Genomic DNA, 6760 nt, shown 5'->3' on the forward strand with positions numbered 1-6760 from the left:
TCGTTCCTTCCCCCACCCCCCCCGCCCCCCCGTTTCTCCGGCCCGCCGTCTGTCTTTCTTTCTTCCTTTCTTTCTTCCTTTCTTTCTTCCTTTCTTCTTTCCTTCCCTCCCTCCTTCCCTCCCAAATGGCGACAGAAGGGAAGCAAGTCATAAACCCTCTCTGAATGTGAAAATTGGTGGTTGGGAGCAGAGGAACTTTGGGGTAGTTATTCCATAGATTTTTCTCACCCAGAAGAGCTGAGACAGAGGTGGAGAGGATGGAAAGTGCCGAAGCAGATTTACTGGTGTTTCCAATTAGACACCATACTGATTTGACTAATACAAGCATATGTTTGAGTCAGGTTTGCTGGAAATACTTCTCAGGCACTGTTAGATTAGCTCTCCTTCTCTACCTAACAATATCAGAGGATTGTATACTACAACAAATAATGAATAGAATAAAATGAAAGACCAATGCAAGTTCATCCCAAACAGTTTTCACAGAAAAAAAAGTTACATTCTGCTGCTTATATGAAAATACTGAAAATTTAGAGAGATGCTCGAACAAACCAAGGCCCTACTTCTTCCTGTTTTTCAATCTTCCTACTTAATGCTAGGCACCTAAAGATTCACCAAGATCATTCCTTCCTGATCATTCCTTCCTTCACCTGAACAGATGAAAACCGCCTATTTACTTCCTTAGGAGTACTTTATGAAAGAGGTTTGCTGAAAAATCCAGTGCCACTACTTAGATAATTTGAATTTACTCCCACTTGAGATAATGTTTTTTCTGTACTGCCCAAGACAGTACTTCCTTGCAGTGACTTAGGCCAGTTTGCTCTCCAATCAGGGAGAACAGGACCTTGTGATCTACATTTTGCTTAAATCCCCCTCTTGAACAAAAGGACTATTAAGACAACTAACTAGAAGGTAATCTGTTAAATAAAACAAATACATTTGCAACCAAAAAGTTTTGTATAATTAAAATCACTAATCTCCCTGAGCACTGAAATGCTGAACCAGTTGGCTTTGTTCATATTGTCTGATGGGGTTCTTTGCTAGCAGTAACTTGTGCACAGAAGTATGGCCTTTTTATTAATAGGATTACCTTGTTCAGACAGGAAAGCTTTTAATTACCATGTTCTTTTCTTCCATTAAGTGCAATCAGACAGGAACAAAATTATTTTGATTTCTAAAATATTGTAAGAACTAATACAGAGAGAAGATAGTTACAACAAATTACTTCTAAATGCAAGGTATATATTAAGTTTACCCACTCCACACCCCCTCAAATGAATCCAGGACTTTTGTCTTCTTGTTTGGGCAGTTTGGAAAGGAAATTTAAGCTTTAATTTCTTCCAGAATGCCGCTCAACAGTCAGCAGTGAAACACTATGCAGTAGGAGTAATTAACTTATTTTAAAATAATTGGGTTTTTTCCAGTCCTGTAATGTGCTATGAAATTATTGACTAAAGCATAGCCTGTTACGCAGCAAGAACTCTGAGGTCTAATTTTTTTGAGTTTTAGCAATTGTCAAGCAAGCAAATCCCTCTTCTTCCAAGAAAAGTATGAGGACAAAGAAAGTTTTAATGCTATTTGCAATTAAGGAGAGTAAGTGAACTGAGCTGTTGAGGCCTCAGAAAGTGCAAGGTCAGTGTCTTCCTGATGGATATTGACCATTAGCACTAACTAGCACTCACAGCTTTCCCACAGGTAGAAAGACTGCTATCCCTCAGACAGAGGGTTGCAGGCCAGGGGTGGTTTATCTGAATGTTGTTTTAAGTCTTTTGTAGTCTCACTCTTAAAATTAGTGCCATTTTAGTCAGTAAAAATATTTACCTACCTTGAGTTTAAGACAATTGCATTCTCTTACTAACTGGTAAGCACAGTTCAGATGTGTTTGGTTTGGGTTTTGTTTGATTTTAAATGGCTATCTCTCTTTATTCCTGCATTCAAGAAGCAGCCACAATAGTTTCCAGCTTGTCTCTCTAAAGCCTAAGCTTCTTCTTTCCATGCTTTGCTATGCAACAGGAAACCCAAGAGCAAAAGAGAGCACTGCCGCTTGCTCCAGACTACAACCAAAATCTCCTAGGAATTCTCCTGGTTGACAGGGACACTGGAGGCACTTGATGTGGACAGTCCAGGACAACTCCCTAGTAAACAGAAAGGGATGAAAATGTGAACACAAAACTCCACCAAAAAAACCCAAACAAAACCAAATTTTATTGGAAAACAATGGCATTCACTGGTTTCAAACCTACGCAGGTAAACATCACTGCTGCCCTGAACAGAGGTTGTCCTAGAGAGCAGAGAAGCTCACTAGCAGCACTTCATTGAGCCTCCAAAGGGGAATCCAAATGGCCTCTCCACAGTCCGAAGAAGAGCAGGAGTGGAGCACACAAGGCAACAGCACATCTGTCAGTGTTAGCTATCATTCAGAAAGCAGGAGGACAACATACCAGTACCTCTACCTGGCTTTCTGCTACATCCTTGAAGGACTCTTTATAGGAAACAAATAGCTTTGAAGTTCAGGATTATTTTCCTTACTCTTTCTTTGTGCATAGCCGGTGCCTTGCCCTGTCACAAGCCACTAGCCAGTGGAGGACACATAGCCCAGCACTGAGAGGAAACTAAATCACTACTTGGAATTTTGTTTATGATTACTGTGTAGTAACTGAAAATATAACTGCAAATTGCAGTTCTAGTCAAGCTTGCCATTTGAGTGCAGCATATTGCTCTCCAACTACACCCAGTCACAAAAGACACATAAATCCCTTTGTTTATACAGAGGTTTGAAGTTACAGAACTTCTGATGCAAAACAAATCAGAGAACAAAGGAAATATTATCAACAGCTGGTACTGTCACAAGAACTGCAGGCATGAAGGTGCAGATCTCAAATCCAGCCAGGCCATGACCAGCACTAAACCCAGGAGGTGGCAAAGGTGGTTTACATTAAGAATGAAACCTGTCTCTAGCCACTGTAAAACTTGCCTTGTTTTGTAGACAATGCCCACCACTAGGGCACACAAAGCTGAAGTAATCTGTATCTCTGTAAGTGAAACGAATTGCATGTGTAAGAGAAGAAAGAATTTTACCACATGGAAGATTTTATTTGTCTCTATACTGAATTTCTGCTGGCAGCAGAGGCTTTCAGATTTGCAGTCAGCATTTGACTGCACCTAAATACTAACACTACAGTGCATGCTACAAAGAGAAAGTCCTAGAAATCAGTCTCCTGCCTTCCCTTACAGTGGGGATAGAGAGGAAACAAGAAGACTCTTCAGAGAGGCCATTACAGTAGGACAACAGCAAAGTGTCCTGAAAATTCACTTGTGCTCTGTTCTCTAGGCCACACTGGCATCTTGGGCTGGCACAGAAACACAGGTTGGTCTGCTTGCAAAAAGATCAAGACTACCTGAAGTCACTGCTTTCAGAAAGCAGGTGAGGGAAGAGTGGAAAAAGCTCTGCTCTACTCCAACAATTCCTAACCCATGCAACTGCTCAGTCACAGAAGATGCCCATGACACTATTACCCATTTCCTCTCTTACTGCAGGAGGAGTCTGACATGCCTCCAGATCACATGATTCTACTTGATCACTGCTTTATTCATCAGACAGTTGTGTTTACAATTCACCATGATGCCTTTTCCTGGTCTTAAAATCAAGAGTCATACACGGTTAGAAGGGGAAAAGGGATTTTACCTTGGTATTTATTTTAAGGATCCTTAGGTGTACACGTCCAGGTCATATGCGTTGAGATGCACCTCGCCGAGTCTATCTCTGTGTCCGTGTCTCTTTTCCTCCCCCCCAACATTGGGTGTAACATTATAGGTTTTACTGATTAGCATATCTATCAAAGATTCCTCAATGAGAGGCTCAAGTGAGCCCCCCTCCCCAAGGAACCTTCCCCTGGATGGTTCTATCTTGGTTTACAGAATGTGTTCTGGAGAGGACCTTGGGGTCTGGGGCACACTGATCCCTAGCTACGAAGCTTCTAAAATGTTTAGTCTCTTAGCTTGACAAACAAGTCCAAGAATGTAGGCAAAAAGCACTAGGAATACAGAAGCTGTAAAAAGGTATAACAGGGGTATAAAAGAAAAGGCAAAAATCTTCATAGCATCAACCACAGTAGGATTTAGTCTTGATCCAGTAACAGTCAAGGCTGACAGCATAGCACAGAGTGGGGACACAGAGCAGAACCTGAGTATGAAGCCTCCACACTTTATACACAGTGCTCAGAGCAGGGAACTGCTCAAACCTCCCTGCCTTGCACTTGTTTCCATGGTTATGCTCTCCAAGTTCCCACCCTCAATCAATCCCTGCCATACACACTCCTAAGATTTCACATCTTATTTATGTGCAGACTCCGGGCTCTCAAGAGTATGTCAAGCCATTCTGTTGTGCACCAGCCTTTCCAAGAGCAAAGCTGCAAACAATTCCTAAATGTAGATCCCAGAGCAGGAAAAAAAACATTGCCACACCCTCGAGGTCTTACTCTTCCACTGGCTGCCAGCAGGCTTCTGTCCTGGCTGAACAGACCTGTCATAAAGAAAACCCCTTTCTCTCGTGGGACAACCAGTCACAGAAGATTAGCACTGATGGATGTCACTCATTCTACCTTTTCCCATATGGGTCTGACGGGTAGAAGCTATATTAAAGTTTAGAGAAGCCCTGTTCTTTTCTTTAAGGGCTTTTAAACAGCATGAAAACATTTCAACTAAGGTTCTTCAGAAATCTCCTTCACAGCTCTTCTAGCTAGCCCTGCTCAAACACAACACAACTGTGTTCAGAAACAAGGATAAATAATCCCTAAAACTGCAGGGATCCCCTAAAATTACAAATTTTGCTGCTCTTGCTGCATGAATTCGGGCAGGAGTGGACTGCAGTTCAGCTGGATCAGATTCCACAAGAACAGTTAGATATTTAATCCCTGGGCCACATTTAGCTGGAACGAGTAGAGTGGCACAGCACTCATGCACATGAGAATTCTATTTCAAAACAGAGCAGAAGGACAGACCCTCCACACCTTATGCAGTAAATTACTGCTTTTGCATAATGTTCAAGCAACAAATCATATTCACATAGACATTTAACTTCAATTAAATACACAACAGGCACAGCTAGGTAAGACAGGATGGGAGGGAACAAAATCCTGGAGATGACATGTTGGGGTTATCTAGACAAGACTGGGGGAAAAGAAAAAAAAAATACAGCTTTCACTGTCAGGGTATCATCCCTTGGCTCAGGACTCTCCATGCTCTGGGATTTAACTGCTCTGATAGTAGCTGAAAAACTTTTGCTTCTTTTGGAGAAAAGAAGGCAACAAACCTCCTCCCCTCATGGTGTGGTGGTGTTCGGTTGGAGTTCACTGCTTTTTCCCCTGAAGCGTCTCTGGCAAGAGTTTGCTTCAGGTGTGGCTGTGTAGCATGCTAGCTAGCTTCTCCCTTCCCCTTGCGCAGCTGTTTAGCTGCAGATATCACACACGCAGACACACACTCAAGCCAGACAGCTCAATATTACCAGAGATAAAGAGTCAGGAGGGCTCTCCGCATGGCAAATTCCACGTTCGAGGTTTATTCCTTCCTCCACAGAGGGAAGCCAGAAAGAAAGAGAGCAAGCAACGCGAGATCCAGCATTTTGTACTCAGCCCGGGCAGAGCATTGCAGCCAATGAGCTGAGGGTATGGGGGCAGCACAAAGGCGAGACTAGGGAAGGGAACCAATGAGGAGAGGGAAGGGGCGAAGCAGGGACCAGGTCAATCATGCAGCCGCACAGGCAGCTGGGAGTTGTAGTTTTCCTTTAAACAGAGTCTGGGGTGTGTAGGGTTACAATTCATTCACAAGGCATTGTGGGAGAGGCTTTTCCTTTCTTTACAGAAGTAAGAAGGGTATTTCAAACCTCTGAGTTTTTCCATCAGCAGGCCTTTACTATTTTGGGGCTCCCTGGCCCCTCAGCCATCACAGCTGCTGGCTCAGTGACCCCAACACCCTCAAACCCCACCCCATCCAAGCTTTTTTACCTTCTTTCTAGAGTGTGGAAGTGTGAATCTCTTATTCCACTAAGTTACCAAACATGCCTTTCTCTCTGTTGCTCAGAGAGAGCTGAGCACAACTGAATCGGGGGGCGATGGGGAAGCAGAGGTTAAATGATTTGCTAAGAAGTTGTTTGTTAAAAGTAATGCATACAGCTTGCTCAACACTTACTGTGCCTACCAAAGCAGGATGAGAAGATATAAGACTATTGATAAAGGGAAGGAACCTTGACCAAAGATCCTGTTTTCAAATGTGAGGAACGAGACAACTCTTAGAAAAATTAAAATAATTTATTAAAACAGAAAAATTCAAAAATTATAAAAATCAGGAAAATATCAAAATTTGGGATCCTAGTGGCTCTAGAGGTATTCCCGGGAACGCAGGGATTAGAGATCTTTGGGCTTTTACAGCACTGGACCTCCAGTGGAAAACTTGCAGTGCTGGGCTGACTTTTAGCTAAGTCAAAAGTCGGAGAAAAATTATTGAAGGCTCCTAAATAGGAGTAAGGCTTAAGTGCCCAGCACTGACATCCACCACAGCTGAAATCTGCAGTGTTCTGCACCTGCTCTGAGGCTGACTCACTGTTTTATAGTACCTTTGCCCCGCCCCAGGCCGCCCACGGACCGCCCATGGCACACCCCTTTGGTCCTAAGTGATTGGTGCTTCCCTTTTGACAGATTATCTCTGTCTACCAATAGCTCGTCGTTGTCAGGGGGGTAGTAGCAGCTGGAGTAAGAGTGGTAACATG

Source organism: Corvus brachyrhynchos, unplaced genomic scaffold, assembly GCF_000691975.1.
Source record: "Corvus brachyrhynchos isolate BGI_N302 unplaced genomic scaffold, ASM69197v1 scaffold481, whole genome shotgun sequence".
Classification (NCBI taxonomy): Eukaryota; Metazoa; Chordata; class Aves; order Passeriformes; family Corvidae; genus Corvus; species Corvus brachyrhynchos.